The following is a 21,798-nucleotide window of genomic DNA, read 5'->3' on the forward strand; positions in this document are numbered from 1 at the left end:
AATGAAATATCTCATTAATTGTATTCAGAAAATATGAACTCCTAAAAATTACTAAAGAAACCCCAAACAGTCCATTTAAAAATGGGTAAAATTTGAACAAGTCCTTCACCAAAGAAGATATAATGATGGCATACAAATTAATACACAATAATGTACCTTTACATACTGATTAGAATATCTAAAATGAAAAAGACTGACCATATCAAGCATTGGTAAGGATGGGAAGCAACTGGATCTCATACACTTCTATTGGGATATAAATGCTAAAATCACTTTGGAAAATAGTTGGTCAGTGTTTTAAAATCTTAAATATACACCTACCTTCTGACCCAGCCATTTCACTCCTAGGAGTCTACTCCAAGGAAAAGAAAATATACATCCGCACAAAGACTTGCACATGAATGTTCATGACAATATTTTTGTGATAGACTCAAACTGGAAATGACCCAAATGCCCATCAACTGGTGAATGGATAAACAAATTGTGGTATACTCATACAGCGAAATACTACTGTATGAGTATAAAAGGGGGTGAACTTACACAGCAGAAGAAATGTTTCAAAGTAATGATGCTAAGTGGAAGAATCCAGGCATAAAAATAGTACATACTATATTATCTATTTACATAAAATAGAAAATTTAAACAAATCTATGATGATGAAAAAACAGGTCATTGGTTACCAGAGGACGGATGGGTGCAAAGAGAGGTTACAAAGGGCCACAAGGAAACATTGGTAGGCAAATGGACATGGCCATTATTTTGGTTGTAATCATGATTTCATGGGTGTTTGAGTATGTCAAACTATTCCAAATTGTACATATGCAGTTTTTTTGTATGTCATTTATACCTCAGTAAATCTGTAAAAAGATGAGTGAAAAAGAAGAAAAAAAGGAACTCTCTGTCCATTTGAGCACATCAATCATATGGATAAATACAGTTGCAGAAGACTTGCATTTAAAATGAAAATCTGGCTAAGGATCATTGCTGCAAATGGAAGATGGACTCAATCATTCATTCATTCACTTAATGTATACTTATTTAAAATGTTATTTTACAAGCACTATTCTGGGCACCAGGGATATATCTGTGAACAATGCAGATGAAGCTACATTTTATGGGGAAGAAGGGACAAAATGCTTATCATAGTGATGAATAGATTGCATGTCATTGTCAGGGAAGGTAAACCAGGGAAAGGAGGTAGACAGGAGTGGTGGGGGAGGTGGTTGTTGTTTTGGATGATCAGGGAAGATCTGACAGATGACATTTGAGCAGAAACCCCTTTTCATAATATGAATGCTTTTAATTAATAAATTTTCATAATTTCATATTTCATACTTTTTGAGGTCTTGATAGTAAAATAATGTTCTGGATAGTAACTCATAATACTTTATGTGACTCACCACCTCTATCTTAAGAAAGAATTTTGGGGGTATGTTGGTGGTAGGAGTGAACTATAGAGAGTTAAGCATAATATATATATAAATTAAAGGCCTGTGTGATTTCTAAAAGCCAAACACCAATTAGGAAACCAGTTTCAAATTAGAATCATCTCCCTTAATTACCACTTTGAAGGGAATTACCTTGCCCCCATAATAGAACATGTAGCTCCCTTTCATTTGGTAGCTAAGCCCAAGTGTTCTGTTTTTGATTTACCTGTTTTTGCCTGTACTGACTTTTATGTGTTGAAATCAATACAGTCATAGCAATGAATGATGAGGCAGTCTCTGTATGAAAATATTGACCTATTAATGTTATTATCTTTCATTCACCTATCTATCCAGCATGTACTAAGTACCTACTATGTTCTGTGTACTTAAAACTCCTCTAGTTGTTCACCAAGAAAATGAGAAAGATAGCAATAAGTATTAAAAGATACAACACATAAAAGGTGTCTAACCGGTTAAATGTCCAATTAATGTTAGTTCCTTTTCTTCATGTTTTACTCACTCTAGAAACCAAGTGTGATTTTTATACTGCAAAGATTTAAAAAAATCATGAAATATTTCAAATACAAAGGGTATTTAAGGAACAGACTAATAAACTCAGCTTCAGAAACAAAACATTATCAATACAGTTGGCATATATATATACCTGACTCTCTCATTTCCCTTCCAACAATAGCCCCTTCCAAATGAAGTAACTTCTATCCCAAATTTGCTGTCTACCAATCCCATGCATTTCTTTATACTTTTATTACCTATGTACACATATATAATACATGTGTATGTAATGTTGTATTGTGTATTTTTAAATGGCATCATTGTTGAGGTATTCTGAAAACCAGATTTTCCTGCAAATGTGTTCGTAAGGTGCATCCTTGCTGGTATGTATAAAGCTACTTCAGCCATTTCTCTGGTCATCGCCCCCCATGTGAACACTTCATGGCTTATTTATTTCTGCTCTGGTTGGTACACATGGAAAAATGCTGCTTCAACAATGCTGCCACAATGTTCCTGTACAAGACGCTATTTGCAAATGTGTGAGAATCCCTCAGGGGTAGATTTGGAAGTAAAATGGTTAGATCATTGACTACACACAACTTCCATTTTATGGAAGTTACCAAACCACCCCAAATCATTGTAGTAATGCAAACTTCAACCAGTAGTATATGAATTACTTGTTTCCACATCCTAATTTCTTTGTGGCATAGTGATATACAAAAATGTTTTCAGATGAAAGGGTGTGAAATGGTACGCCCATATGGTTTTGATTCATGTTTTCCTTTCTACCAGTGGAGTTAAGCATCTTTTCAGATGCTTAGTGGTCATTTGGGTTTCTCTCCCATGAGTAATTTTGGCCCATTTCCTCAAAGTGTCCTCTCAGCAGGATAAGTCACATTTTTATCTTCTCAATTTTAAATTTATCGAAGTTTTGATACAATTCATTTAAACCTATCAGAAGATTTAAAAAACAAGCATAAGTAAGATCTTCCCTACCGCCCTTGTCCCCAGTCACCCAGTTTTTCTCTTTGTAGTTAACTTTTCCTCCAATTTGAAACCTGGAAGCAGTGTATAGAGGATATTATTTTCTGAATTCTGTCTGTGCATTGAGGAGATGCATACTGAGTACAGTAAAGCTTAGGGACCTGTGGCAATTCTTAAAGGACTACAGAGACTGAACCAGTCAAGAAGCTTTTATTACCCTTGAGCAGAGATGAAATGAAGACGAGAGAATGGTCACTGATGTTTGAAGGTCACAGAAAATGAAGAACGGGTGGTCTCATGCCAGCGGAGGGCTCAGGCTAGGGCTGCTCACCCACACCGCAGTCCCGGGGCCCTTGTCTTATGTGTGAACCTGTCTGTCCTCATGCAGAGTGACAAACACTGATTTGTATGCAGGTGAGGGAGTCAGCCCCTGCTAACCAGAGGTTCTTTATGAAGCCTGCTCAGCCATGCATAAAGGGGGGCATTGCTTCAATGTTTTCTGACATCATAATAAATAATATGTCTATGATTTGCAGTTATTCAGTGTTTGTTATATAGGACATACTTTACACACTAGCTCATTGGATTTTTCAATGCTCCTAACAGGTTGTTAAAGTTGTTAAACTATCTTACAGATGAGGAAACTGAGGTTCATAGTGGGGACTAATTTACCCATAGTCATAGCTTATATGTGACAAGTCATAGACAGTGCTTGCCTTGTGATGAAGTTTGTAGATTTACTTGAAATTGATGGGACAGTCTAGCTATATAATCCCGAGTTCAAATGTATAATCATCCACCTGGAATTGAGAGTTGCCAATTTACTTGGAGATGTCCTGGTTATTTTACACTTCTCTTCACATGGCATTTCTTTACAATGAAGTTATCCTGTGTCCCAAGTATTTATATAAATATCTGAAAGGCAGGTGCCAGGTCACCACTGAGAAAGCTCTGACTGGAAACCCAAACAGTTGGCCATTTCTAAGCATACAGTTCTTCTCTCAGGAGAAAAAGCCACATTTACATAGCAATCCACTAGATATATCATAAAAATTATAAAGTCTTAGCCCTGGCTGGCGTAGCTCAGTGGATTGAGTGCAGGCTGCAAACCAAAGCATCACAGGTTCGATTCCCAGTCAGGACACATGCCTGGGTTGCAGGCCACGACCCCCAGCAACTGCACATTGATGTTTCTCTCTCTCTCTCTCTCTCTCTCTCTCTCTCTCTCCCTCCCTCCCTCCCTCCCTCCCTCCCTTCCCTCTCTAACAATAAATAAATAAAATCTTTAAAAAATTATAAAGTCTTAGATTTAGGCAATTTGTGAGCCATTTTATTTCTGCAGGGGAAACAAAACGTTCTGGGATCCCAGGCTTTCATACACTGGCCAAAATGAACACCTCCAGGGTTTTTGCCCAGAGTTCCCTAAGCCATTGCAGCTTTCTCAAGGTCTCTGTTCTCGGAGGCCACGAGCAGGAGTCCTATATGAGCTTGAGGGATCTCACTGCTGGTGCTAGAAGGTGAATTGTCACAGTTTCCCAGGTGAAAAACCCCATGTCTTTGATAAAGAAATTAAACATGTATTTTAAAAGGTAATACATCCCCCCCGAAACTCTTTGTGCTTTCCGCAGAGTGTGTCTGAGCCAATTTTGGAGGTTTTATTCAGTCTTAAAACTGTGGCCACTAATCCACAGAAGTTGTTTACTCCTTTGAAGTTTCCTTTTGCTCTGAGCTGACAGGGTTTCAGCCAAGCTTGGCTTCAGGAGACCTTCAGAGATTGTTCTCTGCCCAGGTTGTGTCCTCTCCCTATGGTGGTTTGAGTCCTTGGCTTACATTTTGGGGGGAGGACCAAGTTGTTCAAGTACAAGGCAGAGTGGATAAATGTTTCCAGCCTAGGGAGAAGTTTGTGAGAGCGGTGTGGAGTGGGTTTGGGTGTGGATGGGCATGGGTAGGTTTCTCTGAAATGAACTCATAAGGTGTATATCGAAAAGTTCAATTGTACTTAGTGGGTTCTAAACATTTATATTTATCAGGTCTAGAAATAACTGTGATAATGACTATACAATGGTTATTCTCTCCCTGCCATTATTTTCCCATGTAATTGTTAGCTCACTTGAGATACTGATGAAATAATCTTGGTAAATGGTCTAATAAAAACTAGTGTCATGCCAAATTGACCATAAGCAGCAATGAAAAAGTAGCACATGAAAGTGGTTAAGAGTATTACCCAAAGTTCCCATTACTGTATTCAGCCATCTCGCCTTACGATGCACTAATATTTCTCTTAAATACAGTCATGGATCATTAATTCCCTGGCCTTGAAATCTCATTATTAAAAGTGTTACTTAGCAACTTTTAGACATTGAAGTTAATCCAAAGAAGAAAAGCCAAAAGGTCTGTTAGTCTGTTCACTCTTATTGTAAAAAACGATTGATGTACTAAGCCGGAATATTTTTCATTTGCTTTCTTAGAATTATATTGTCTTGACTGGGTTGGGGAAAAAAAATAAAATGTGTGTTTTCTTGGCTCCCATAGATCAGGAACAAAATCACAAACATATTTGGTGTTCATCTCATATGTCTGCCTCACTATTCTTCACACATGAAAACAACTCTCTTCTCTCCTCCAAAGGCTGGATTCAGCCTTGAAACAGCAGTGCATACTGTCTAATGTTGAGTTAGTGGATGCAGCAGGCCCCAGTAAGTCTCTTTCTTTCTGTGGGTTCGATTCATTGTTTGCATTTTTGTGGCTAAAAGCCGTCATGTTTATCTTGATCTCTGCACACTCATTGGTGGAGCCACTAGAACGGCCTGGAGTGAGAGCATCACCTCCACCGCGTTCCTACTCCACGTTAACACACACTTGCTCTCAGGCACTTCCCATCCTGCCCCAGGCTCACATCCAGACCTGACTTTAAGGATGTATGACCTGTGCAGTCATGTAGGGCCCACACAGAGCAGCAGGGCCCCTGTCATGGTTTAATACTGCACTGTGCCTCCCTTGAAATTCTTAATTTTTGAAGAAAAGGCTCTGCATTTTCATATTGTTCTGTGATCTACACATTATGTAGCTGATCCTGCATATCTATCTATCTTCTCTATGGTAGATGAGCTATTTGAGGTCAGGGGTTATATTTTCTGGTCCAGTTCAATGCATATTGCATGGATTGATTAACCTTCATGGAAAGCATACAGATTTGACTTTCTCATAATACAATCTAATGATACATTATTACGTGGTTTCAAGCTTTAGATAGAAACTTCTTTTTTTCAAGTTGAAGTGTGTGTCTACATAATTCAGTCAGTGTATTTTAAGTATTGGGTTGGCCAAAAAGTCCATTTAATCTTTCCTGTAAAATAAGAGACACATTTTTTCATTTTCACCAATAACTTTATTGATTTGGATATTTTGAGTATGTCAGCTATCTTCCACTATTGGCTTCCAGTGGGTAGGGGCCAGGGGTGCTGCTAAACATCTCCCAATGCATAAGACAGCCCCACAGCAGAGAATTATTTGGCCAAAATGTCAGTATACCAAGAAATTTTGCAAATCACTTTTGCCACATTTGATCAGTCACAGCACCTTCTTCATACACTGCACAAATCTTTTATTGCATTTCAGTTGCATTTTTCCTTTCTTGAAATAATAAAGCATAATACACCAGAAATGTTGCATATTTTCTTCCATCTTCAATATTGAAATGGTTGCACAAAATTTATAAGTTTTGATGTTTTTTTAGAAAATGCACACTGATATGACAGCTGTCACACAACCCTCTAACAAAATTAGAGGGTTCATTGTTTCAAATGAAGTTAAAGACAACTAAGCACTACTAGAGCCAACTTGCAGAAAACACTCAATGAACTTTTTGGCCACCCCAGTATTTCAATTATGTCACTAGAACACTTTGGCATAAAGATCAAAGTCAGTTGTTCCAATAAGGAGCTTACAATTAAGTACAATAATAAAACTAACCACAGGAGTAGGAAATATCATACTATTAATATTTTTAAATTTCATTTGCCTATTAATTCAAATAATTCTCACTGGAGTAATGGAGTCACCTAGTAAACAGTGTCCATTGGTTTCCGTCACTCTATTCTGTTTTACTTATATAATCATCCCTTCTTTGTTAACTTTTCCCTTTTAATTAGGTCTCCAAATCTATTTTTAGGGCATTTTCATGCACCACTGATGATTATAGAAATTGTGATACATTTCTACGAGGTAATTTGGAATCATAATAAAAAAATCTTAAAAACATGCAAACCCGTTGACCCAGCATTTGCATACATTTCCTCCTGAAGTACATTGCACCTATAACAGCAAAGCAGTAGAATTAGTGTCTAGCAAATCAATTATTTGTTTTAAAATAATATATTAAGTATTTATTTATATCATAATTATATAGAGAAATGACTACTAGCATAGATTTTTAAAATAATTACACTTAAATCAATATGTTTCCAATTTTTTAAACGTATAAATGCATTAAGAACTGGAAATAAACATCAAAATGTTAAAAGTGATATTGTTTTGGAAGGAGGGATTATAGATTATTTTAATTTTCTTTTTTATATTTCTCTATTTTAAAATGATTTTTAAATAATTTTTAAATATCAATTTTGATTATTTGAGGATACCTCCATTTTTTGGGTTGTTTTTGTTTTTATTTTCTTAATTTATTAAATTATACTTAATGGGAGGAAGATACTTCCATCTGTTAAATATAATAACCTAAAATTATATGCATATGCCAAAGATTATATTTAGACTATAAAAACCCTTAAGTTGTATTTGCATTTTCAAAAGAGATATGCAAATCCCAGTGAAACCTTAAAAGTGATCACGTTGAATATGAAAAGTGCTCCCTTATCGCAGTGTTTCAAAAAGTGTCACTTGGGAATCAGCATTTTGGGCAGATACCAACCATCCATCCAACTTCACAAATCACACTGCACCACCTTGGGGTGCAGGAGAAGAACAGATCTTTCCTGGATTTAGGAGAGGCATTCAGTGTGTCTCAAGTCGTCATGCTGGGACATACTGAACGCCTGTACCAGTAAATGTAGACGACTGGGACGACAGTGTGGATAAGAACTAGTCTCATCAGAATCAGTGGTAGAATCTTCCTGTGCTTTAGCACACCATCTTGTGCAGAGCTCAGTTTTAGCACTTTGTATTCAAAGCGCCTAAGCATCTCTTTGCAGCTGTTTCCATGACTAAATTTCACGCAGTTTGAGGGCAAAGACCATGTAGTTTCTGTGTGTCGTCCTTCCCAACACATGGTGCAGGCCCTGGCATGTGGTAAGACACCATGAGTGTTTTGAGAATGAATAAATAATGTGCAGTCAGGTCTTACTGATCTTAACATGGGTCCTACTGCATGGCATTCAATGGTCTATATGCTTTGTAAATGCTCTGATGGAATTATTGAAATGAAACAGAACCAACTTTGGATATCAGAGCTTTAAGATGATGGAAATATGCCTTCAGTTTAGTTGTGACAGTCATTTAGTCTGAAGGAACATCCATTTGTCAGACATTTTCATAGGACATTCAGCTTCCGATTTTAGATTCAGTTATATTGAATAAATATTAGTTGATAGCTGGTATGAAGACAGCTGTGGGACTTGGATAAATCCAACGAGACTCACTTCTGTGTTGTATCAAATGGGAACACCGCTATTCACTTGTCATACCTGACAGATTGTGTAGGTGTCAAATTTATATATATATATTAACACTGCAAATCACTGCAGAAACATTAGGTATTATATGCAAAGTGCTATGCTAAGTGATCTGGAAACCAGTGGTTTAAACCCAAGAGCCCTGTCTTCAGGGAATTTATAATCTGATTACAAGTATGCACTGTTCAATCTAGTAACAGGAGTAACCAGTGTTTGTTTGGGTCACAGAGCAGAAACACCACCGTGACGAATGCCACAAGGCTTCCCGTTTGTAGTGTAGTTGTTAGGAACCTGCACTTTTTGCTGCTCAGACTTTCAGACAGTTTGGAACCTTAATTTTGGTCAATTTTCACATTTGAAACAGTGACAAGGATCCTTATTGTTCTTTTTGTGTTTGTTCTGCTTTGAATAACATATAATTTCCAACAAAAATCATGGGCCATAACTTTCCCTGAATTGTATTTCTCAAATTGAGACTGACTCTGGGAACAGAGGGGGAAGAAGGGGCAAAGAGACAGAGAGAGGCAAAGAGAGGCAGAGAGAGACAGAGAGAATATGAAGATGCAGAGAGGGAGGAAAGCTGGTAAGGAGAGAGGATGGAATCCGGACCCTCTGGGAAAGTACAATTAGCATCCCATCTTCCCCCATCTCCTAGGCTTGTGAAAATATTTGCCGCTCAATATATTTCCTGGCTGTGGACCTTGTTAAAGATTTTAATATCTTTGTACAAAAGGTTAAAAAGTTATAATAAACTCTCTCCCAAACCATCATCACCACCACCACCAAATCAAGAGGGGGAGATTACATTGAAAAAGTAAATCCGTACAGTAATATAGAATTGGCACCCCTACGAAATTCTGCCACTTTGGGTAAACTCAGTCATGTCCAGGATATAAATCAAATCTGCCTTTAACTTGGACAGTTTGACTTTTACCTGGAAGAACACAGAAGAAATTGCTCAGGTAATAATAGCCCAGAGATTTACGCAAAGCAGATGTGGGGTGGGGGTGGGGGTGGGAGCAAACCAGTCCTGTCCCTCTTATCCGGGCCTCGGTTTCCTATAGTTTTATTGTCTAGGGACTCCAGACCAGATTTTGGATTTGGTATAAACTTTATCCAGCCTTCAACTATACAATTTTTATGTAGTTTTATATTTAATCATCCAAGGCCCTCACAGAATCACAGGGTGAATATCTGGTAGCTTTTTCCCCAAATTATTCTGGGATATATTTGTATTGGCTTTTGAGCACTAGTTTTATTTGTCTGAGAGTGTAAATCAAAGAAATAATCATTTCTGGGTAGATTCAGACCCAAATACCTCCAATATAGCCCAAGTAAGTGTGTGTAGCAGTAGAATGTTTTATATTTTAGTTCATTTTTATAAAGTATTGTTTGTTCATCAAGGAAATGTTTAAAGCAAATCATGTTTTTCACTCAATCAGTACTGTGGAGTTAAAAAATATCATATAATCTGAGAAAATATATTTAATAATTGGTGCCAATTTTTAGATGGTGGTCTTTTAAATTTTCTAAATTTCCTAATTAGGGAGTAGCAAATTTAATGACAAAGAACTGCACACAAGCAGCTAATTACAGTGGAGCACCACTGATACTGAGGAGCTAAAGAAAGGGTAGCTAACATACCATCCACTTTGCCTGTTGCTATTCCGCAAAACACATCAGAGTTCAAAACTATAAGATGAAACACATTCAGCCAGCCTATTTTCCAAAGCTCAACGGTCTGTGTTTTTGAAATGCACACTAATTTAAATTTAAAGGCACACATTTAATGTTCCCCTTTGTAGGTTTTCAGCAGCAAACACACATGGAGTCACCATCTGTTTTTAGCCTGGTTCATTACCAATTCATCCCCTGCGCTGTATTATCAGATCAAGAGGGTGGACATAAATTTGGCCACCTGGGCACTGGTGTCATTAACGTGCAGCCCAGCCACACATTCATAAAGTGGTTTTGCTCGGAGCTGTAACTTCGTGGTGCTTCCTTTTTCCATTTGATCAATGTTGAGTTTTACTCGGTAAGCTCTTAATAATGTAATTTCAGAACGAACTAGAGAACAGCAAGAACTCTCAGGGATATTTGGCCTATAAATTCAGCAGGAAATTATTTGTGTTTAGGGACAGACAAGCTGGTAGGAGTAGAATCAGACCAAAGAGCAGACAAAGGCAGGAAAAGATACATAAAGACACACTCAGAGTAAAGCACACACAAGGTCCTTTTTTCTTTACTTTCATGAATGTGGATGAATAGGGACAAGTTCAGACTGTTTCAGTAATTCTGAGTGTGGCTCATGGTTGAAAATGGGTGTGCCGACTTACTTTCTTTTTCTTTTTTCTTTCTTTTTTAAAAGATTTTCCACAGTGGCTGCACCAGTCTGCATTTCTACCAACAGTGCACTAGGGTTGCCTTTTCTCCACATCCTCACCAACAGTCATTTGTTGACTTATTGTTGACCATCATTCTGACAGGTGTGAGATGATACCTCATTTTGGTTTTAATTTGCGTCTCTCTGATTAGTGACATTGAGCACATTTTCAATGTTGCTCTGGCTATCTGTATATCTACTGGCTATCTGTATGTCCTCTTTGGAGAAGTGTCTATTTGGAGGTTCCTGTGAAGATTTTCTGCCCATTTTTTAATTGGATTGTTTGTTTCTTTTGGTGTTAAGTTATATGCATTCTTCATAAAATGTGGTTATTAACCTCTTATTGAATGTATCATTGGCAAATATCTTGGCAAATATCTTCTCCCATTTGGTAGATTGTCTTTTCATTTTGTTGATGGTTTCCTTCACTGTGCAAAAGCTTTTTAGTTTGATGTAGTCCTATTTATTTACTTTTTCTTTTGTTTCTCTTGCTTGAGGAGATATATCCCCAAAAATATTACTAAGAGCAATGTCAGAGTTTACTATGTTTTCTTCTAAGAGTTTTATGGTTTTGGGCCTTACCTTTAAGTCTTTAATGCATTTTGAGTCTGTTCTTGTAAGTGGTGTAAGGAAGTGGTATAGTTTTATTTTTTGCATACATCTGTCCAGTTGTCTCAACACCATTTATTGAAGAAATGTCTTCACCCTATTATATATTCTGGCCTGTGTTGTCATAGGCTAATTGACCATAGGTGTGGGTTTATTTCTGGGTACTCTATTCCATTTTGTTAATCTATTTGTCTGTTTTTATGTCATTTCCATGCTGTTTTGATACTATACCCTTATACTATAGTTCAATATCACATACCTCCAAATTTGTTGTTCTTTCTCAAAATTGCTGTGGCTATTTGGAGTCTTTTGTGATTTCAAATAAATTGTAGGATAATCTGTTCTAGTTCTGTGCCATTAGTATTTTGATGTGGATTGCATTGGATATAGATTACTTTGAATGGTATGGACATTTTAATGTTGTTAATTCTTCCTATTCATGAATATAGTATATGTTTCAATCTATTTCTATCTTCTTCAGTGTCTTATAATTTTCCAAGGACAGGTATTTTACTTACTTAGTTAAATTTATTCCTAAGTATTTTATTTTTTTATGCAGTTGTAAATGGGATTGTTTTCTTAATCTCTCTGATAATTTCTTATTGGTGTATAAAAATTCAGTTGAACCCTGGCTGGTGTGGCTCAGTGGATTAAGCGCCAGCCTGCAAATACCTGGGTTGTGGGCTAGGTCCCCAGGTGGGGGCATATGAGAGGCAACTGATCTATGTATCTCTCCCTCATTTTCTCCCTTCTTCTCTCTCTCAAAAAATAAATAAATAAAACCTTTAATAAATGCAATTGATTTCTAAATGTTAAATTTGTATCCTGCTACTTCACTGAATTCATTTATCAGTTCTAGTAGTTTTTGGTGCAATCTTTAGGGTTCTCTCTATGTAGCGTGCTGTCATCTACAAGTAACAGTTTTGCTTCATCCTTTCCAGTTTGGATGTCTTTCATTTCTTCTGCTTCTCTGATTGCTGTGGCTAGGACTTTCAATACAAGTGGTGAAAGTGAACATTCTTGTCTTGTTCCTGATCTTAAGGAAAATGCTTTTAGCTTTTCAACATTGAGTATACTGTTAGTTATGGGTTTATCATACGAGGTCTATCTGGAATAAGTCCAACCATTGTTAATATAACATGAATGGTTTGTGCAACATTGATGTAACCTAGTGACTAAGGAGAGTGGGCTGGAATGCACATGCATGAACAATGACAACTTCATTGTACTAGTCAGTGGGGGCAGTAGACACCGTTAAGTGAGCATGTGTACTGTGTGGCCATTGCATTCAAAGCTACTGAGTGAGTAGAGCAATAAATCTGCATCAAATTTTGCATTAAGCTGGAATATTCCTCTGTGGGAAACTGGTGATTGGCAGCTTCATCACTACAACACACCTGCTCAGGCATCACATCCTATGCAGAGTTTTTTGGAAAAATATTAAATCACCCAGGTGATTCAGCCCCTGTACAACCCAGATATGGTATCCTTGAACTTCTGAATTCCCAAAACTAAAATCACCTTTGAAAGGGAAGCAATTTCAGACTGTTGAGATTTAGGAAAATATAACAGGGCAGCTTATGGAGATTAGGAGAACTGTGTGAGGTCCCAAGGTGCCTACTTTGAAGGGGACTGAGGTGTCATTGTCCTATGTACAGTGTTTCTTATATCTTCTACCTTCTTCAATAAATGTCTCTGTTTTTCATATTACATGGATGGATACTTTCTGGACAGACCTTGTTATATATGGCCTTTATTATGTTAAGGTATGTTCCCTCTATTCCCACTTTGCTGAGAGTCCTTATCATAAATGGATTTTGTTAAGTGCTTTTTCCTGCACCTCTTGATATGATCATGTAATTTTTATCTTTTGTTTTGTTTATGTGGTGTATCACATTAATTGATTTGTGGGTGTTGAACCAAACTTGCATCCCTGGAATAAATCCCTCTTGGTGATGGTGTATGATCTTTTTACCATATTGAAAAATTCCATTTGCTGATATTTTGTTGAGGATTTTTGCATGTGTGTTCTTCAGGATGATTGTCCTGTAATACTTTTTTAGTAATGTCTTTGGTTTGGGTGTCAAGGGAATAATGTTGCCCTCATAAAATGAGCTTGGGAGGCTTCCCTCCTCTTAAATTTTTTGGAATAGCTTGAGAAGGCTAGGTGTTAATTCTTTCAATGTTTGCTAAAATATCACCTATGAAGTCATCTGGTCCAGGACTTTTGTTTGTTGGGGGGTTTTCTTTTTTTTTTTATTACTGATTTGATTTCCTTAAGTAGTTATCAGTCTGTTCAAATTTTCTGTTTCTTCTTGATTCAGTCTTAGAAAAATTGTATGTTTCTAGAAATTTATCCATGTCTTCTAGGTTGTCCAGTTTGTTGGCATATAATTGCTCATAGTATTTTCTTATCCATTTTATTTCTGTGGTGACAGTTGTCATTTCTCCTCTTTCATTTCTGGTTTTATTTATTTGGGTCTGCTCTCTTCTTGGTGAGTCTGGTTAAACTTTTATCAATTTTGTTTATCTTTTCAAATAACCAGATCTCAGTTTCACTGAGCTTCTTTAATTATTTTTAGACTCTATTTTATTTATTTCCACTCTGATCTTTATTATTTCCTTTCTCCTACTCACTTTGGGCAATTTGTTCTTTTTCAAGCGCCTATAGGTATAAGATAAGATTATTTGAATTTTTGTTTGTTTGTTTGTTTGTTTCTTGAAGTGGGCCTGTATTGCTAAGAATTTCCATCTTAGAACTACTTTTACTGTGTCTCATAGATATTGTGTTGTTCTTTTAATTTTAATTTATCTCAAGGTATCTTTTTTGATTTCTTCCTTTAGCTCATTGTTAACCCATTCATTGTTTAGTAGCATGTTATTTAGCCTCCACGTATGTGTATGTTTTTCAGTTTTTTCTTGTAATAGATTTCTAGTTCCATACCATTATAATCTGAGAAGATATTTAATGTTTTAATCTTCTTAAATTTATTGAGACTTGTTTTGTGGCCTAGCATGTGGCCTATCCTGGAAAAAGTCCCTTGTGCATTTGAAAAGAATTCTACTGCTTTGGGGTAAAATGTTCTAAAAGTATCAATTAAACTCATATGGTCTTATGTGTTATTTATTTCACTGTTTCCTTGTTGGTTTTCTGTCTGGATGATGTATTCATTGCTGTCAATAGGGTGTTAAAAATACCTATTATGACTGTATTACTGTGTATGTCTCCCTCTTTGTACATCAATATTTGCTTCATATAATTAGGTAATCCTACTTTGGTTTCATAAATGTTTCCAAGGTTGTATCCTTTTGTTAGATTAATCTTTTATCATTATGAAAATGTTCTTCTTTGCCTCTTGTTATAGCTTTTGCTTTAAAGTCTATTTTGTTTGATATAAGTATTGTTACTCCAGCATTTTTTGGTTCCATTTGCATGAAATATCTTTTTCCATCTCCTTACTTTTGTACTGTGTGTATTTTTCAATCTGAAATAGGTCTCTTGCAGGCAGCATAATTCTTGTTTTCTTCTCCAGTCAGCCACTCTCTGTCTTTTGATATGATCATTTAACCCATTTACATTTAAAGTAATTATTGATAGATATAAATTTATTGCCATTTTCTTGTTTTCTGATTATCTTTTTACTTTTTTACTATTTCTTAATCTCTTGCTCTCTTTGCTTGTATGTTGATGACTTTCTGAAGTTTTGTGTTTAGATTTCTTTCTTTTTATTTCTTGTATATCTCTTATAGATTTCTGATTTGTGGTTATCATGTGCTTCATATATACCAAGCTTGTTTATAGCAGTCTAATTTAAGCATATGGCTGCTCAAGTTTGAACACTTTTTAAAATAACTACTGTTTTTACACCTTCACTTATAGGTGTTTGTCATTATTGTTTTTAGTTTTGTGTATGTATTTATGTTTATCCATTAATTTACTGTTGTAATTACACATGATCATCCTACTTTTGCCTTTTAATCTTTGTAGTAGCTTTATAGTTGCTTGACATGCTGCTTTTATTGTTTGCCTTTGTCAATGAGAATTTTTCTGCAATATTTTCTTATTCATATTTTTAATCATTTTTAAAATTCTTCTTAAAGAAGTCCTTTTAACATTCCTTGTAACACTGGTTTGGTGGTGATGAACTCTTTTAGCTTTTTCTTGTCTGGGAAGATCTTCTGTCCTTTGATTCGAAATGATAACTTTGCTGAGTAGAGTAATTTTGGTTGTAGGTCCTTGCTTTTCATCACTTTGAATATTTCTAGTCAACCCCTTCTGGCCTACAAAGTTTGTGTTGAGAAATCAGCTGACAGTCTATGAGAGTTCTCTTATAGGTAACTAATTGCTTTTTTCTTTCTGCTTTTAAGATTCTCTTTGTTTTTAAGCTTTGGTATTTTAATTATGATGTATCTTGGTGTGAGAAAATTTGGGCTCATCTTGTTTGGGACTTATGATTTGTATTCTTCATTTTGTGAATGTAATGTATCACATTGATTGATTTGTGGGTGTTAAACCATCCTTACATCCTGGAATCAATCCTACTTGATCATGATGCACGATCGTTTTAACATACTATTGAATTCAGTTTACTATTATTGTGTTGAGGATTTTTATATCAATGTTCTTCAGGAATATTTCCCTGTAACTTTCTTTATTCAGTGTCCTTTTCTGACTTTGGAACTGGAAATGCTGGCCTTGTATAATGAGCTTGGAAGTGTGCCCTCCTCATATTTTTTAGAAGTGTTTGAGGAGGATTGTACTCTTCCACTCCATAATTTCTGTTTGGCACTTTTCATTTTCTCTGTTGAAATTCTCACTTGGTCACACATTGTTCTCCTGACCTCAGTGAGCATTTTTATGGTCATTATTTAGAATTCTGTATCAGGTAAATAGTTTATCTCCATTTCATTAAAATCTGTTTCTGGAAATTTGTTTTGCTCTTTTGTTTGGAATATAGTCCTTTGTTCCTCTCTGTGTTGGCTTCTGCACATGAGGATAAAACAGCCATCTCTCCATCTTGACACAGTGATCTTGTGTAGGAGATGAACCTCATCAATCTGTTTGGCCTGAGCTCTTGGTTGCCTTAAATACTTTGTGATCATCCAAGTTGCCTTCTTGTTCTTAGTGGCTCCCAATAGCAGAGAGTATGCCACGACCTATCAGTGTAGAGGCCCTTAGGGGAGAATTGCATTTGGTTCCTAGATGCAAGCTGACTGGAAGCCAGTCCCTAAGGAGGAAGTTTGGAGAGTGTGTAGTTAAGCCTCTTTTAGGGAGAAACTGAGAGATGGGTACTTTTGCCTGCTCCCTTTATGCTAGGCTAGGTATATACCTGCTAGGCAGTTGCTTCTGAGCCAATCAAGAACTGCGTCTTTATAACTACAGTCCTATGGGACTGGTGCATGCAAGCTCCTTTGGCTATCAGAGCCAGGCAATTGGGGGCCCATCCCTCCATAGTAGCCATGAAAGCTGGGGTGTGAGATATGTATACAAGCTCCTTCCAGGAGATACTGGTAACTTGTAGTAGGCTACAGGGAGAACACCGGAGAGAGAGCTGCCTGTTTCCCTGGTCTCTGGAGAGTATCAGAGGCAGCCCCTAGAGGTGTGCTAAATTAGCAGCCTGAACCTCAGGCAGCCATTTTCCCAGTGTGCAGCTGGACCCCTTTCAGGGAAAGATTGGGAGATGGGTGGTTTTGCAGGTCCCTCTGCACTGTGCCCTGGGGGCATGGCCGTGAGAGTGCTCCCATTCATTAACTACTGGCTCTCCACCACCCCACCCCTCGCCTTTACCATAGTCTGTGTGTTTTCTGGAAGCAAGCCTTGTTGATTTTCAAAGCTAGGTATTTTGAGCTTCCTTCTCTGAGGTAGGAGTTTTAAAGTTGGGGTACTAAATGTGGGGTATATATCTTTCCCTCCCCAGGAAGAAACTGGGAGTTTCTGATTGTATGGCACTATGCTGGGCATTGGGGTTATGGTAAGAGTGTGTCTCAGCCTTTCCTACCCATTAGATGTGGGTGTTTTCTCATTCCCTCAATGTGTAGGTCTTATTCAGCAGGTTTCTGGGCCTCTTTTAATGGAAATTCCTCCCTAGGTAACTGTACATTCATGTGTCTTTGGATGGAGGGGAGTTCAGGATCCTTCATCTTGGTTGACCTCCCATTAACAGCATTCTATAGGTAGACTTCACTTGCTACACAGGGTAGGTTTGTGGCAAAAACCTATGAAGATTATGCACACCTTCTTTGAAAAAGTTAGAAAATAAATTACCACCATCCTCAAAATGCCAACTTCTTTCGTCAAAATCAAAAAGATGCTTCATTAAAAGTGGATATCATTGTTCTAATTCTAATGTTACACAAATTAATTTTCTGGTCAAATATCATTTTGAGTTTTCTCTTCTCTTTCAACTAATGAGTAATATAATTTCTTGATCCCAAGAAAAACTGGGAGAAATTGAAAAATTTAATACATTTTTATATATATTACAGCTTTACAGAGTAATGTCAGGCTATGTTAAGGTAACAATAATCCCAGGCTCAGTGACTTAATACAATAAAGGTTTATTTCTTGCTCATGCAAGGTCTGACTTAGTTTGGGCAACTACCCAAAGCAACTCTTATCCATGCAGTGACTCCAATCCAGGCTTCTTTCACCTCGTAGCTCTGCCTTTGTGGTCCTAGCCAAATGGGAAAAGAAATTGTGTAGAACGTACACTTGCTCTCAAGTGCCCCAGCCTTAGAGTTTCACATGATTCCCAACCAAATACCTTTGGTTAAAATAACTCACAAGGGTTCATCTAACGGCAAGAGAATTGAGACATCAGATGCTGCTTGCTGGTCAGAAAGGAAAGAACTAGATGTAACCACGCACTGGAAGTTGCTGCCACATTTAGTTTTTCCAAGTGGCAGATGTAAAAAAAAAAAAAAATAAGAAGAAGAAAGAAAGAAAAAAGAAAGCTTGGGAGAAGCATGTGTGATGAAAAAAACACTTAAGAACATACTTATTTAATTCAAAAGTGTAATGCAAATACCTAAAACTTCAGCTATCCTATTCTACACAGTGAACTCTGAAAACATACTTTTAACACTTATCCTGCTTTGCAGTTAAATGCCGTGATTGCATGCGTCTCTGTTCGAACATGTATGCTCCTACATCAGAGAGCTGTTACCATTTCTCAATAATTACAAGTTTTAAAAATCCTCATTGTTAAAAATTACAAACCCAGGGACCTGTAATTCACAAAATGCTAGTTCTGTTGTTCACTTGATATATTTTACTAAATTTGAAAGAAATGAAGGAAAATTCTTTGTAGGGTCATTGAGATAATTATTTCATCATAAATGTAGATGAAATTGGTAGGTGATATAGTAACCTGAAATTAAGTATCATTATCACATTTATGTGAAGAGTACTTTCCAAAGCTTTTAAGCTTTGACTTATTTTACATTCTTTTTACACCAAGACAATTTTCAAGGAGCTTTTAAACTATTGGTAAGTTTCACTCTTAGACTGTACAATGAGGAAAAACATTTGAGAAGTCCAAACTCCTTAATTATTACAAATTTTTCCTAATTGCCCTTCACTTATCCTGATATTTTTATTCTGAAACAAGGGGCAAGAGAACTAAGTGAGCCTTGAATCCCAGCCCTTGGTCACCCCTGGTGACTACCTGCCCCTGGTTTTCTTCCCTGGACACTTTGTCACAGTCTCTCTACTGGCGCCTCCTCCTCTGCTCAACAATTAAGGGTTGGTGCGTCTAAGGCTCTTTCTCCCCCTTGTACATTCTCTCTCGGGCCAGGTCAGCCCATAAAGTTCCTTGGTACTAAGTGCCCTCTATCACTGATATCCCACAGATAGTATATCTCTAGCCTTGATGTCTCCCCAAACTCCAGATTAATATCCAGTTGTGAAACTGGATTATTAATTTCACATAATTTCACATTTATGTGAAAATACCTAAGAGGCAACTCAAATTTGGCATATGAAAAATTGATTATTTTTATTCTCCAAGTGTCCCTGTCTTCCTTATGTGCTCTGTTGCCTGGGGCAAGAAATCTAGAATATGTATTGTTTTCCTTCTTCTTCCTTCACTACGCCCCACTACATCCAACTCACCAGCAAGCCTGTGGGCTCCTCTGTCAAATGATATCCTGAGTCCAAACACTTCTCTCCTTTACTGCCACCCACCAGCCCAAGTCCCCTTAATTCTGATATGAACACTACAATAACCTGGTCTCTCTGCCTTCATTCTGAAAATCCACCCTCCCCACACGGCAGCCCAAGTGAATAGAGCAAAAGAATCAGATCACATTGCTCCCCTCCTTAAATCCTTCAATGATCTCTAAGCATTTAGACTAAATCCAACTTTCACCTTCATGGCCCTTCATGACCTTGGCTTTGAGTAATCCCGCCTTGTATTGGTTCCATGGTCCTACTGCCTATACTCTGGCAACTCTTCCTTTTTGTCTATGCTTTGATCATGCTGACCCTGTTTGCATCTCAAGACCTTTGCACTGGTTGCTTCCAGCATCTGGGCTACTTCTTTCCACGGTTATCATGTACCTATCGTTCAGGCTTTTATACAAAGGCCACCTCCCCAGAGATGGCTTCCAGGACATTCCTATCATGGTCACATAACTGGTTCTATCTTGTACTTAGAGGTGCTCAAAATGATCGAAAACATTGGTCTAAAAACTGCTTCACAAGCACAATGAACAAGTCAGAGAACCAGGGCACTGCAGTCATCATCTCAGAGGTGTTCAGAGCACCCTCAGTTTTCATAGGTTTAGACAAGAAATGGTGTCCAAACTCTAATGGAAGGAAAAGGTACTAACTAATGGGGGACAAATTAAGGAACTATGGATCCCAGAAGCACAATAAATAAGTCAATAACAGTAATCAAATAATCATTTAAAAGAGAGTTTTCTTAGCTGTTTAAAATTGGTCCATTGTGATAATTCACGTAGAATAGGACAAAGGGAGAGTACACTGCTGACACATATCACAGAAAAAGGATGAATGGGGAGGGCTTGGTATTGAAGAGATAGAGGACAAGGGGAGAGTCTAAGATTCTCTGATTAGCACCCAGGGGCCTTGGTATGCTAGAAGACGGTGGTGCTACTTATATTACAAAGGAGCTAGAAAAAACTTACACAGAAAAAATTAGTTATGCTTTTTGAGTTTTTACTATCTCAGCTTTTGGTTTGGGCTGCAAATAAGTGTAATATCCTCTTGCAGATGACAGATAAAACAAGAATTGGAATGAGATAGAAAGAGTGTAAATATAAATTTTGGACTTATCTCCATACACATGATGGTTAACACAGCATATGCATGCTATACATTTATTGGACTCCTGCAGAGGTCGGGTGTATAGAGCTGAGGCCAAGTTAGAGGCTGCCTCCCACAGAGTTTGCAGGGATAGTCCATGAGCCAACAAGTGATGTTCTTTCTCAGGAGTCAGCAATCCTAGCCTACGGACTCAATGCAGATTCTTTTTCCTTGGTGTGGATGGCAACCTAACAGTTTTACAGATTTTAAATGATTGAAGAAAATCAAAGCACTAAATATATCATGGTACCTGCAAACTGTATGCAATCCACACTTAAATGTCCTCATATAACTTGATTGCAACACAGTCACACCCAGTTATTGACATGCGCTCTATGGCTGCTCCTGAGCTATGAGTAGAAGTGACTGACTTCAACTCATCTGTGTGGCCTGTGAAGGCTAAATATTTATTTAGTGGACCTTTTACAGAAAAGTTGGCTAACCCCTCTCCTCAAAGACAGACCTAGCAGAGGAAGCTTGTGGCTGAGTCTTATAACTAAACTAGCAAGAGGAAGAAAGGGAGCCAGGAGAGCATCAAACTAAAGTTTGATATGAGTCTTAGCCAGAGAGCATGCTGCTGTGGAAGCTGAGGTTATAAAGCCCAAGCAGGAGAGAGCTGGCTAAGCCTTTAGAGAACTTCAGAACAACTACCCAAGGGCCCCTGGTGGGCTTCTTAAATGGGGATGTGCATGTCTTCAAGCGTAAGTGACTTGTGTGCCAAGGAGTATGTGAAGTCACGGGGCAAAGGAGCATGGAACATCTTCCTGGGACACAATTTCACTGCAGGTTTGGGGGGATGCTGAAGGCAGGCTTGGATAATTTTGTACTTAAAAATAACCATAAACTTTACTGAGGGGAACACAAAAT

The sequence above is a fragment of the Phyllostomus discolor genome, chromosome 7, assembly GCF_004126475.2.
Source record: "Phyllostomus discolor isolate MPI-MPIP mPhyDis1 chromosome 7, mPhyDis1.pri.v3, whole genome shotgun sequence".
In the NCBI taxonomy this organism is placed as follows: Eukaryota; Metazoa; Chordata; class Mammalia; order Chiroptera; family Phyllostomidae; genus Phyllostomus; species Phyllostomus discolor.